This window comes from Schistocerca nitens, chromosome 7 (genome assembly GCF_023898315.1).
Source record: "Schistocerca nitens isolate TAMUIC-IGC-003100 chromosome 7, iqSchNite1.1, whole genome shotgun sequence".
Classification (NCBI taxonomy): Eukaryota; Metazoa; Arthropoda; class Insecta; order Orthoptera; family Acrididae; genus Schistocerca; species Schistocerca nitens.
The window spans coordinates 506665380-506680332 of record NC_064620.1 but is presented as its reverse complement, the minus strand read 5'-3'; the positions used below and the strand labels follow the sequence as shown (position 1 = coordinate 506680332).

Here is a 14953-nt window from a genome sequence, read left to right as displayed (position 1 = left end):
CAACAGTAGAATTACTGTATCCATAATCTGGTCACATGCTCACGATTTGGAGAAACAGATGGAGGAAATTTTAACTTTGACATATCTGCACCAGGACAACCGTATACCAGAAACTAGGTGAATGTCCATGAACAAAGCGATAATTTGTAGGGTACAGAGTATCTAACACTTATCAATGCCCTGTGAAACAATAGTGCTGACTCAGCGGTGGGTGAGTAAATCTTTAGAGATAAAACCAGTATGTGTGTGAGGCATTTTTTCTTGTCGGCGAGTTGTTCAACGAAACAGACGACTCAATTCTAGGAGTGCAACCAGCAGTAACATTCACAATTTGTAACCATGCCATTGTAGCTCACCTCGGCCACGTCCATCTTAGTCATCTACACTTCCTAAACAATAACTTCATCCAAGACACTCCTTACTAACGTAAACGACACAGCAAGAAAGAAGCACAAACTCTGTGCACCACCAACTACAGTTTTACTTGGCAGCCCCTTATATGCTAAGCAGAAAACATTAAAATTACGTAGAACGCCGTGAACCAATATGGTCGTCTTACTTCGACCAGGAAAGAGAACTACTCCAAATTGAAAACAAACCTCCGAAAACATGCCATGGTTAAAGAGCGTAACAAGCTCATACAGAAGTGACGGTATTTATACTATAAACTAAAAACGTGAACAACTGTTCAGCAGCGATGGGAACCATAGTCCCAAGTTGACTAAGGAAAAACGCCCTCGAAAAATTTTTCAATCGGCCAACTTCAAATCGTTCCAAAACTTAACAGCGTAGTATTTTGGACATCGGGCGAGATTTGTTCGCGCGTACGTGCAATTTATGGATGCTCAATAGTTTATTATGAAGAGTAAGGAAGTGTTTGCGCTCTACTTATAAAATTACGGCATAAGAAATGGGCAAAATATTGCCTAGATGGAACAATAAGACCAAGCTATGTAAAATATCAGTTCAGTGGGTCTTAGAGTGAAATCACTCCCACAAAAATTCTGTTCTGTATTTCATCAGCTGCGTCATGTAACTTGCAATTATTTTACCTCATGTGCCAATCAGAATGTCTTCTCATATTTGCAAAGTTTTTATTTATTTGAAATGTTAATCGAGGAAGGCTATCAATCATTGCTCTCAGGCATTTCATTGGCTACGTTTAATTCAATCAACGAATACGACCAATTAATATGCGGCCGATCATGACAAACTATGCACGACCACCTTGGTCGATGAACTTAAGACATCTACTGTCTGATCGGTAACATCTTCCAGGTTGTGTTCAACAATATGAAATCATCATTCTGACACATTCACTCTTCAGCAGTGTTCGCTATGTTTTGAAACTTCGCAACTGTGACCAGACCGCGACTTGCACCAGGAAGTTTGCTTTTCACAGGTAATGCTCTAGTCGAATGAGCTACCCAGGCATAACTGCCGACCTGTCCTACTGGTGGAAGTGAAGCTGTGAACTCGGGTTGAGAGGCATGCATGTATAGCTCATTCAGTAAGTAAACACGATTCAGTATTCGAGTCACGCTTCAGTACAAAATATTTGATCTGGCAGCATATTGTAGTATGAAATTGAATTATTCCAACAAACTAATGTGGTTTCGAAATGAAATTTAAAATAAGCTATTAGAACGACTATTCGCGCGAATGGTGGCAACTGATTCGTTATTTTGTTAAGGAATAAAGACCAGCTACATTCGACAGTACGACAAAAGCGACACTTAGAAATGTGTCCGCTTAATTTTCAGCTGTGTTATAACAGAATCCCACACTGATGTGCCATAAGTAACGAACTCTGCTGCATTACATCAAACTGTCAGGTAGCAGTAACGTTGGCTGCAGTGGCTACAGCCGCAGTCCCATTGATTTTCACTCCCTGCGGTCGCGATGCACGTGAATAGTTTAAGTTTTTGCTCCGTTGCTTTCCGAAACACAACTGGAGTGGCTGATGAACACCTCTAAAAACAGTAAGCGCCGGAGAGCAGCAAAACCGTTCGTCATGCCTTATAAAAACTACGAAAAATACCTCTCATAACCTGCTGCACGTAATATCTCATATCGATAAAAAAATTCGTTACTTCTCTTAGGAACGCTTAAAAATACATACCTTTGAGAAGCTCTCTGCATGCTACGCGAAGGAGATATATATATATATGAGAGAGAGAGAGAGAGAGAGAGAGAGAGAGAGAGAGAGAGAGAGAGAGAGAGAGAGTGTGTGTGTGTGTCCACAACAACACATTCTGAAATACAGTGTTCTCAAACCAATATGTGAAAATAGTGAAAAATCGAGTGCAGGTAATAAAACACTGTAGAGCATGGCTACACAGTCTATAAAAATTAATGACCACACCTTGCTACTTTCCATCCCTACCGACTTTCTCTTTTAACGATTTCTCACTAATACTCTCATCAAACAAGACAAGATCACTGTGCCAGGGCCTATCAATATTCGCTGTCGTCCCTGCACGTGAGTCATTTATTTCTCTACGAATATACAAGTTAACTTTAGTTTAACGATAGGAAGTTAGGCCTTTCACTCCACACTTTTTCGTGTCGTAAGTTCTTGAGTCTGACAATGCAGTGGCGTCAGTTTCGGATTCAAATGGCTTCTTTCTTTAGTAACAGGTACAAAATATCTGTTCTCACAGGCCCAGCAGCCAGTGAACTTGCCAAGTGGCATTCGAAACGAACGCTAAGTATCGACCAAACTTACTAGCTAGGGAGTGTTTTGTATTGGGTGCTGAACAACTGACAGGCCTCATTGTATACAGGGTGTTACAAAAAGGTACGGCCAAACTTTCAGGAAACATTCCTCACATACAAAGAAAGAAAATATCTTATGTGGACATGTGTCCGGAAACGCTTACTTTCCATGTTAGAGCTCATTTTATTACTTCTCTTCAAATCACATTAATAATGGAATAGAAACACAGCAACAGAACATACCAGCGTGACTTCAAACACTTTGTAACAGGAAATGTTCACAATGTCCTCCGTTAGTGAGGATACATGCATCCACCCTCCGTCGCATGGAATCCCTGATGCGCTGATGCAGCCCTGGAGAATGGCGTATTGTATCACAGCCGTCCACAATACGAGCACGAAGAGTCTCTACATTTGGTACCGGGGTTGCGTAGACAAGAGCTTTCAAATGCCCCCATAAATGAAAGTCAAGAGGGTTGAGGTCAGGAGAGCGTGGAGGCCATGGAATTGATACACCTCTACCAATACATCGGTCACCGAATCTGTTTTTGAGAAGCGTACGAACATTTCGACTGAAATGTGCAGGAGCTCCATCGTGCATGAACCACATGTTGTGTCGTGCTTGTAAAGGCACATGTTCTAGCAGCACAGGCAGAGTATCCCGTACGAAATCATGGCGGTGAATCGAGGAAGTACAGTACATACTGACGAAACTAAAATGAGCTCTAACATGGAAATTAAGCGTTTCCGGACACATGTCCACACAACATCTTTTCTTTGTGTGTGAGGAATGTTTCCTGAAAGTTTGGCCGTACCTTTTTGTAACACCCTGTATACTTGACAACGAAGAGTTTGGTAAAGACGTCACACGGGCCGTGGCATTTAAAGCGCTATCTTCAACGTGCTTCTGTACGTGTGCCTCACCCTATGAACGAGACCGCAGCGCGCTGCAGCGGCGGTTGGCTGTACCTGGCTACCAAATCGCACAATTTGTTTACGAAATGGACGGCTGTAAAATTCCCATGTTTACGCTATTAAAACGCACATTTAATCCCTCGTCCATATGACAGTCGTTTTGTTCCGTCTCTAGGAAACGCAAGTAAGAACATGATGTAAGGCAAAACGAAAGTTCCATGTCCAGTCTGTACGGACATTCAGCTTATTAGAAGATCCATTGCAAACAGCACGATAAAATTTACTATAATCTTCCACAGAAGTTAATTATTACATCATTTACACTTTTCAGTAATACCCTAAGGTCATTCTTACTTTACCACTGCTTCTATACAATAGCAGAATCTTAGGAACATGTGAAACACCAGACTTTAAACGAAGTGCGAAATAGCTTAAAGCATGTAATGAAAGCTCTTTTTCACATAAAGCCAACCCAACAAACAATACTTAGAGTGCACTTGTATTTACATCACATCGGATATTACGGAACTAACTTCTACTAAGGCGGTGTCCCCAAAAGCAGAAAACGCGATGGTGAATAAAAAAAATTCTTGAAATTAGCGAGACGCGAACGAGCTACACCCTCCTGCACACATCATCAATTACGTAACGTTACGTCTATTATTCTATGTTATGTCCTGCAGGCTTTAATCGCCGATATGTTATTAACTGCTAATTACAGTACACCGCACGAAGAACACTTCCTGACGGATCTTCAACGTGCCAACGCCTTGAAGGTATGTTACTGCCCGCTGTAGCATTAAGCCGCCCTGGACGATAAGAGTTATAATGCCGCCCATCGTCAAGCGCGCGGGGGGGGGGGGGGTTTGCAGTCATGATCCACACATTATAATAAAGTATATTTCTGATTTACGAAATCCTAGACACTACTATTATTGCTTAGTGGAGGGGGCGGGTCGGTGAGGATAAGGAAGTAGCTGGTATGCGGGAATACAAAAGCCTAACTAGAAACATCGGTTCCCAGCTCAGGTAGTAAAAGGAGTTCGCGGCCCGGAGACGACAAAAGATTTCGCCACAATGCCGGAGGGAGTCTTCCTACGATACTCCTCGCAGCAGACCGAACTCCTTTGTTTGGACAGCATAGCGAAGCGACCGAGTTCTGCCGACTAGCCGAACCAACGGTCATCACGATGTAAAAATTGTTGTAAGATTTGGTTCGGCTTTAAATATGTTTTCCATTCACACCCAAAATGCCGCCCCGACGAAGTCCGTAATGTCCGGCCCTAGAGCGGGCCCTAGGCGTGTTTACAGAACACGCGATTTTTCATATTAAAATTCTTAACCACAAACATTTCCCGCGTATTATTACACAACATAGCACCAACAACGTGTTTCTGACACGCCAATGTGCTGGTGTTTTGGACGGCATATGTTCTTGTTGTTGTGGTCTTCAGTCCTGAGACTGGTTTGATGCAGCTCTCCATGCTAGTCTATCCTGTGCAAGCTGCTTCATCTCCCAGTACCTACTGCAACGTACATCCTTCCGAACCTGCTTAGTGTATTCATCTCTGTCTCCCTCTACGATTTTTACCCTCCACGCTGTCCTCCAGTACCAAATTGGTGATCCCTTGATGCCTCAGAATATGCCCTACCAACCGATCCCTTCTTCTAGTCAAGTTGTGCCACAAATTTCTCTTCTCTCCAGTTCTATTCAATACCTCCTCATTAGTTATGTGATCTACCCATCTATCTTAAGCATTCTTCTGTAGCACCACATTTCGAAAGCTTCTATTCTCTTCTTGTGTAAACTATTTATCGTCCATGTTTCACTTCCATACATGGCTACACTCCATACAAATACTTTCAGAAACGACTTCCTGTCAAATCTATACTCGATGTTAAATTTCTCTTCTTCAGAAACGAGGACACTCGTATCATAATACCCACCAAACATGGACTTCAACTGAAATCCAATACAGTGTCTCCCAATATTGTAAATTAGTACTGGAAAGATATTGTTTGCACGTGACGTAGGTGGTGTTTTTAGACCCCATTCGTCTACGTACAATTGCGCGTTCAGGATACCTGACATGCTTGATATTTCTCAGCACATTTGCTAAGATTCCGCAGCGTGCTTTTTCCACGCTGTGGTATCAGGAACTAGGCACGCTCTACGTTGACGTTCGAATGCACTGTCCCTGTAACGACGGCTTTACGTTTCCCTTTGACACCAGTTACAAATTTTACGCATTCAGAACGTTCTCTTCAATGTATGTCAAACATGGGGATGCCCTATTGTTAGTATGTAAAATGCAGTTATAGCATGGCGCACCGAAACCTGTACGCCAACATTATTGCAAAACAGTGTGCTCATGCCGTAGAAGGTCTTCAGGCGTTAGAAAACTAAGCAAATTCTCAGTTGATAGGTTTTTCTTCATTTAAGTTGCTTTTAAGTTTCCCAGAGCCAGAGAAAATTTTATAGTCCTAATGGATTTTTTGTACCTTCAATGAATTTTCTTCCCAAACGTCAAAGGGACTGGGACATACGTATCCAGGCATTATTTCTAAGATAGCAATACGTCGTCAGCATAATGCACACGATGTTAATTTCTTTGCGCATTTCGGTGTTACAGTGCGACTAAGGAGAGTCAACGAAAGTAATCTGGATCGAGCAAGCACAGTCTTGGGTCATGCAGGATGAGCAACTTTAACTGAAACAGATACTGTCATCTGGAATTGTGTGCCACTACAACACAAGATATCGCGTACCAGGTCATGAGCTAAGTATCACACCTGGTATTACACAACTTGAGGAAATTTTACATTATCTCCATCACCAAAAATATTCCGCCGACATTCTATTTTCCATACTACTGTGCTTATTGTTCGAAATTTTTATTTCTGACAGACAACGTGCGATTGTCGTTAGAAGATACCGTGCACATGCAGCTGAGAAATCATTCTACCAATACAGTTTAACCTCTACATCAGGGAGCACAAGGGATCAGGATTTCTTTTTGGTTCAGATGTTTCTTACTTTTTGACGTTCAGATATGGCTTTCTTATTTCTAGAAGTTCTCCTTAATCCAGCGCCACCAAATGCATCTGGTGGGGTGTGGTGGGACAGGACGAGGAATTTGTAAGTAATAACCTATAAAGGAATAATTTACCATGATACATACGTTTTTACTTTGAGCTTTGACAGCTTCCTAATTTCGTAATTTTAGATATGCTTTTGAAGCTATGTATTCGGAAAGTACTTGGGGAAGGGGGGGGGGGGGAAGCAAGTCCTTGGCATAGTATTATGTGGATTACACTATTAGAATTGAGAAATCATCAATCCACTGTCTAAACACAACTTGATCTGTCTATTTTCTCCACCCCCCCCCCCTACAAACCTTTTTTTTTATGAACAGCGAACCCTCATCTGAGGTGGTCTGTATCCCCAGTTTAGTATCTAATCAGAGTCATGAGCTTTTCCCTTAAAACAATCATCCTCTTCCATCGCAGCACTTGTCTTGCATGACCGTCAGTCAAACCAAATTCAGCAAGCACCTTCACGATCCGACGCCTTCCGAGCCCACGAACAAGACAATGCTCGGACATCAACTTCCTGAAGTATGAGGAAATTGAGCTCTAAATAATCGGCCTTTTAAGATTTTGGAGCATTTAAGTATAATACATTTCGCGATTTAAACCTTCCCCTCGTTAACTGCATATTGCTGTTCTGATTTATTTTTATTTCAATTCCGTAATTACTTTCAAATGGAGACTAATATTTAATCATTTTGTACGAAAAATATTTATTACTAACCGCATGAAAATCAAAATTTAATGTGCATATGCGAAATGTTTTATAATACGAAAAACTATTTGAAGAATATTGTTCAATCACTATAAAAAGAAAAATATTTCTTTTATGTTTTGCATTTTGTACCAAAGTTTAAATTATTGTGAACATCTGGGGCAAGCCAGCAATTACCCTAAACGAGCGTGAACAACCCTATGAACACACCCATGCTGGCCCGCCTACCAGACCAATGGTCGTTAATCCAATGCGCGGATTCAGTCCGTGACTTGTTAACCTCCCTGTCTCGTCAGCTAGGGAGCGTATCAGGCACATCGCATTGGTACTGCGGGAAACGATGCTACCATTTCAAGCATCGTGATGATAATCTGCCAATTGATACATGATAACATCACGGTAATTGTAAACCCAAGTCCTGGTTCATCAACACATCGTGCATAATGTGCTCCAATTACACGAATACGAGTGTCTCGGCCGGTAATGTTCCAGATTTCAAATGTCCAAGTATTTAAAGTAGTTCAAAAGAGAAAGCCCTTTTGCATTCTGCACATTTGTATGCAGCTGCTACGAAAATGATGAACACAAAGTTCTGCACATTCTTTAATTACCAAGAATCTGTGTCAGGGACTATTTTTGGATCCAATACCATCAACCAAAAATGAGGGAGCGAGTAACGATTGGCACCATTCCTCACACAAACGAAAGAAATTGCGATAATATCTGACAAGGGGAGGCCGCCAATTGTGAAATTCAGATTCGATTCATACTGCGCATAATAAAAAGCTCATGGCCAGAGGTGTAATGTGGCAAAGCACCAAGATTCACTTCTCAGCCGTTGTCGAGAAAATCGACAGTAAAAAGAGACCGTTGCGGTGAAATACTCTCTACGATTAATGATTTTCTACAGCGTCGTGGCGCAGCGGTAAGCGCTGGGGTTCATAATCCGAAGGTCGCCGGATAGAATCTCGCACCATGCAATTTTTTTTTATTATTAGCTTTAAACTATTAATGAACTGCTTATGCATGTTGGTGAAGGCGGATCGCTCTCCAAATGTACCGCCTCCATTTTTCCGTTTTTTAACAGGGTGTACCAAGCTCTCCCGTCCGCACTGATTTTCGACGATGTTATAAGTTGCGCTAGGGACCTCATCTACCTTCTTTCGAAGTTGAAGGCAACTACGCTGTTATGCGGCGGCTCGTTTCGGCCCATTCAACATCTGTCCTTCAAGTGTAACGAGCGAGTAACGGAGTTTATATTTCATACCTGCCACAGCAAATTTGTGTTCGTGGGGTCTCTATTCTAATTCGAACGTTTGACTTACGCTATACGTATTCGTTTCGGAATATCGTTTCTACATCTTCCGCTAACTATACGTGGTTAACATTATGAAGACAATAACATTTGTGAAATACAACTTTGTTTGCGGAAAACATAATGATGTTCGAAGTCGCCAGTTTTTCCACGACAAACGACTTTCAACAACTTATTACATGCATAATTGTTGCAACTGCCTTTGAGTATGGCGTCAGCATGCAGTATTACGTATCACGACGGTCACTTACTACCATATCACACAACGGCAAACCGGTTTTTATCAAACCCACACTCTACTAATTAGTCCATCCAAAATCTCCACTGCAATATTTCACTGCACGGCCGCCTTCTGGCCCATCTAACAGTTTCAACTGCCACATGCCTGAAGTTTGAGCGACTTCCGCAACCATCGTACTCCCCTGACCTTCATTCGTAGAACTGCTTCCCCTTATTACGACCACCCTAAAGAACTCTTGGCGGCAGTAAGTTTCAGTATGACAACATACGGCAAAGAGCACGTTAGTGGTCGGGGAGACCCCTTAATTCCCTTGTGTGCAATCTCTGTCACTAAGAAGAGGAAGGCATCAGACGCGGCTAATCTGTCTGACAAGTCCCATACGTGAAACCTAAAACGAAAGACTAAGATATTTTGGCCCGACATCCACCTCATTTTTTAGAAAACCAGCCCTGAAGTTCGTAACTCGAAATCGACTCAAAGTTGACGGGATAGATAGGTAATCGAAAATTGAGCATTTATCAGCATATTCTCCTATAAATCGGCAAAAGAAACTTCTGCAACTGCCGCTGCCGTCGCAACCGAGACATCTGGGCGGGGAGCAGAGACTGCTCGATTCCCAAAGGCATTCTGCAGATTTTTTACATTTCTATTTTCCGAATCTAAACTGCTAGGAATAGGGGGTTTAATAATTAAATGAATAAGAAACAAAGTAGGCAAATTTCTCAAACGAGTTGGATTTGTAAAGCAATAAAATGTGTAGCCTCGTTGTTTGAAAAAATTCCGAGGAAGACTGCTGCGAATTCTTTTAACGAGGGACCACCGACAGCCGATCACGCGACGCTTCTCTCCAGATGGGCGTGGGACAGCTCTATTTCGAGGCTTCAAAATTGCCATGTGCAGTTGGAAACGTGGCGGAAATGACCCAACCGAGCGGATGGAACGACTCGTGGCGTGAGTCATGATCAACTGCAGCACCGATAGTGGCTAGGTCATCGTATGCGTGGTACGCATCAGTACTAAATTCCGGAAAAGAAGTATTTTAAATGTAAACCAAGTCTGTTTCCCGTCGAACCTTCTTTCTGAAGGTAATTGCGAGGAGATTATATTCATCAGATATTTTTCTTGGCGCGAGTATATTTGCTTAGTAAGCTTCATGACAAGTGTCTTTCACGTGCTTGTTCGAAGGAAAGTGTGAGAACCGTTGTAAGGCGACCATGAATGAAGTTTTACTTCTTTACTAATCCAAGTTCTTTGAGAAATCTCTTCGCCTACCTAATTATTCCTTTACTTACCTTAGTAACACTCCCTACTCCTACCAATTTGGGAAGGAATACAGGTTCTCTCCTCCTCTGCCAGATACCTCAGTCACTACGCCAGCGTCGCTTTCGTTGTACCGCGTTTACCTTGTAGGTACACGAAGCGGCAGTCTGAACTATCCTTCCTTGACTTCCACGAAAATTGAGGTTTACGGATACACACGATGAAAATGCTCAATTACATATCGATTCCGTCCATTTAATCGAAACTGTTGGCCGTGTCCGAAGCCTTCCCCTCAAAGGTGGGCGCTGGCGTCAAAAAGCCTTCGAAGTGCGATCACATACCTGTTCAGATATGCCATGGTTTTCTAGATGAATGTGTGGACGTGTCTGTCGATTTCTGTAGGAAACATGAAATTAACCAGGATACTTATCTACACAGTTTTGGTTCTCGCTAACGAAACCTCTCTGCGAACTTCGGAGGAAGCGTTAAATCCCAGCTCATTGGTAAACACCTTAAAAAAGACGTGATTCTCCCCATAGCCCTTAGGCCCTGCAGTAGTGCCTGGCTTTCAACGTGGACAAAAACCAAACCCATTATCAAAGCCGCCTAAACATCCCGGCCAACTTGAGGCCAAATCGTGTTCTCTGAAACCACCGTAATGCACATTACACCAGCCATTCGGTTTATCTGGCGCAGGAAGTACATGACCTGAGCGGACGCCTCGAGGCCTCTACCAGCTGCTGAACCCTCCACCAGCATTATGGAACACAGTTGCTGAGTGGCTCTACGACCGGCGCTGGAGTATGTCGCCGTAATTCATGGGCCAGGTTTCGAGGGACAGTGCGAGCCAATGCTACTTTGTCACAAACTCAATATATAATTACAAAATTTATAAACAAAGTAAATACAGATTTACTAGAACACGATAATTGTGATGGAACACACGAATAACGGTATAGGGAAGTTATTAACAGGCGAGAGGAACTCATTAGCATCCACAGGAAAATCTTTCAAGTTGGATTTGAATGCTTTGTGTTTGTCAGTTTCTTCATTTCTTCAGGAAGGCTACTGTAAATGAAACCTGCTGAATGGTGTACGTATTTCTGTACACTTCTTAAGGGATGACAAAGTTTAGTTATTTCTGAATGAGTCAATACAGTCAACTATAAATCCCCTGACTGAGCATGTACAAGAAAAGCAGAGTCAAAAATTTTGAGATACATGAACAACGGCGTACACGAAGTTCGCGAACTGACACAGCAGATCAGCCCGAGCGTCATTAAATACGGCAGGAATATTCTTGAGTGCACTGAGTTGATCTGAACTATAATACGGGAGATAATAGTGGGAACATAAGCAAAGTACATAAGACGTCACATTTCAGCAACAAACAGTTGATATTATCCTTGTAATGAAGACAGCATTAACGTGGTAGACTGTGACGCTGTCCAGAATCCTGTACTGTGACGAACAACACATGGGAAGCGACGTCCCACAATCCAACTGCAGCTAAGTCACAGGCGTTTCCTTCCTCTCCTTTTTCTCTCAAAACGTTTTAGGGAGACAGTAGCATCCCTTGAAAACGATGCTTGACTGTCTCACAACCATCAGAACCAGGCACTCACCAAAAAAAAGAAAAAATCATGGCGTGTGAGGGACATACCTCAGAGCTCCAGATGCAACACGACTAAATCTGCTGGCATGATAAACAGCACCTGATGAATAAAGGAACGGTAACCATAAACAAGTAAATTTGATACACTTATTTACGAATTGCAGCACCCAAAAGTAGTGGTCTGAAACACTCCAAAATCAGATAAGCAGAAAGTGGGACCATAGAAAGTCATTAAGATTGCAGAGAGATGGCGTCCACATAGGCTTGTGTGTCTGGACAGACCACGCAAAACTGTCGAAGTGGGAACGTGGAAGGAAGTGCCGATATGCCTCATCGATGTCTAAGTATGAAATGCACTTAAGTGCGAGTGGGACAGCATGACTGGTCTCTGGAAAATGGAATTATCATGCGACTCGTGCTAAGACAGGGACGCGCGCGCTTTGTGTGTGTGTGTGTGTGTGTGTGTGTGTGTGTGTGTGTGTGTGTGTGTAGGGGAAATTAAAGACGGGTCGTACAGAGGCACGCCAACCACACGAAGTGACCACAGGGCGGGATGACCGCCTTGTCCGCATGATCTCAACCAACAGAACTGCTTTGCCAACAGTGTTAGCTCGATGTTTGACTACTGTAATGTGTGTAGACATGTCAGCGCCCACGGTTGGATGCTGCCTGCTGAAGCCTGGACTGGTGGCACGCAAGCCATTGCGTCGCCTTCCAGCGACCAGAAACTACCACTACCTCAGACCGAAATGGGCATGTGACCATCGTCCTGCCATTCAACGTAAGAAAATTTAGTGCTTTGGGAAGAATCTCACACTAACTTGTCCTACACTGACGGCCGCGTACGTGTTATATGCTACCATGGCGAACACAGTGGGACGGACTGCATCGGCCAAGAGTTACGATTTTGGAATGCCATTCACTATTATATCTTGCCTCTGAAGTACTGAGGGCACTCTGAATTGCAGCCACTATACGAAAGACTTTTTAAAGTCTAAGACATTAACACGCTTGCAGCCATCTCCACATATATCTGAACAGGACAAAGCCAAGGCCACATGTGGTGAGGAATGTGCAAGCCTTCCAAGAATGACTTATACGAATGCTCCCCTTGCCTGCGCGTTTACCTGACAAGTCATCCATCAGACATGTCCGGAATATCGTCGTTCAGCAACGTGTCCGTTCTGGTCCCCCTGCATCTACTGTCGATGCTTTATGAACTCGTGTGACACTGGAAGTGCATGTTCTGTAATTCTGATCATTTGTGTATAGTCACATCCCTAATCCGTGGAATAAATTTTATTTGAATCATCTATTTTGTGTTGCAATTTTCACAAACAGCAGTGTATTTGTGCACTGAACAAAAGGGAAAAACAGAAGGCTGCCGACTTCAGCAGACTGCTTGCTTGCGCACGCCAGTCCTGCTCCGCATTCGCTAGCAACCCAACCCCATGGGCGGCGCCTGGCGCGGGCAGCGGCAATCGATCCCGCCGATGCGACGCTACGCCCGGAACGAGCGGGAAAGTCCACTGCCTCACCTCTACCTCCCTGTCACTCTGACATTTCACTTTTTGATTCCAGCTGACATTCTACGCTACGGCTGTCGAGTTTTCCGGCTTTTACTACAGTCTAACCGAAATATGCTGCTGTGAAAGAGCATCGCATTGAGGTACCCATCGCCTCCATCTATATCAGTACCCCGCAAGTCACCTTACTGTGTGTAGCGGAAAGTACTTCTGATAACACTATCTGATCACCCCCTCCCTCACTGTTACAATCGCGAATGGCGCGTGGGAAGAATGATTGCCGGAAAAAACACTGTATTAGCTCTATTTTCTCGTTCTGGTAATTTTGCGATGCATTTCGATGTAAGATGATGTCCGACTCTTCCTGCAACTTACTCTTCCGGGTTGGACACCTCCAGAATTACATTATGAAGAAACGCACTGCTCTTCGTTGGCTCTTGTCTCTTCTACTAGTCCCACGTGGTAATTGCTACACAATCATGAACAAGAATCAATCGAACAAGTGTTTTCTAAGCCATTTCTCTCGTGGGTTCTCTCTACGTTTTTTCCTCTGAATTAGTCCGGCATCTTTTCCTACTATTTGTTTTACATGGTCATTTCACTTAAGGTCGTTTAATATTTTCCTACTTCTAGGTGTTTCACGGGGTATACTGTCTGCAGCAATTTGTTGGTTCGGTTGGAGAGTAAAGGGACCAAGCTAAAGGGTCGTCACTCCCTTCAGCAATTTGTCGTCAATGGTGTAGTTTTCAATAAGGGAATTTCTTCTATATATGCGCAGTATGTTACATTCATTCACGTTAAACTTCTAGTGCCAGTTCCTGCACCATTCATCGATCCTCTGCAGGTCCTTTTGGCGATCACCACCGTCTTCTGGCGTTGCTACCGTCTTGCAGACACCCGCGTGATCTGCGAATCGCTTTATGGAACATCCACAACTTTCTGCTAATTATTTGAGTGTATTATAGAGAGTAACGGTACTGTCACACTTCCTTAGGGTATTCCGGAAATTACCTTTACATCTATCGATTTTGTTCCGTTAAGAGCGAAATTTTAAGTTCTCTTTGCAGGTAAGTCTAATTCAGTCGCAAATCTGGTCCGATACTACGTAAGCTCGTATTTTTTTCCCATTATGTCGAATTCCTTCCGGAAGTCTAAGAACAGTATCAAAGCGAGTGCTGACGTCTATAGCAATGTGACTCATGGAGGAACACAGCGTGCTGAGTTTCGCAACATCTGTTCTCAAAATCCATGTTGAGTTTTACGGAGATTTTCGTTCTCCGTAAACTTCAAAATACGCGAACATGAAACACGTTCCATAATTGTACAACAGATTGACGTCAGCGATATAGATCTGTAATTACGTCCATCTGTCCTACGACCCCAACTGAAAACGGGAATGACGTGTGCTTTTCTAGATAAACTTCTGCTAGAAGGTGAGCAATTTCTTTGCATAACGTTTTAGAATCTTACATGTACATCTCTTGTGGTCCTGATGCCTTTCCACTACTAAACTCTTTTCTATTACACGATCAGGTATCCCAATACCTGCCAGTGACGT

The 14953-nt window shown here is 43.1% G+C and overlaps 2 protein-coding genes across 3 annotated transcripts in view; one reads left to right on the top strand and one right to left on the bottom strand.

Annotated features, from left to right (window-relative positions):
- LOC126194740 (serine palmitoyltransferase 2) overlaps positions 1–14953 on the top strand; it is a 419658-nt gene that overhangs the window by 11577 nt on the left and 393128 nt on the right. The window lies entirely within an intron of this gene.
- Positions 1–14953, bottom strand: part of LOC126194739 (reticulon-1-like) — a 378195-nt gene that overhangs the window by 58776 nt on the left and 304466 nt on the right. The window lies entirely within an intron of this gene.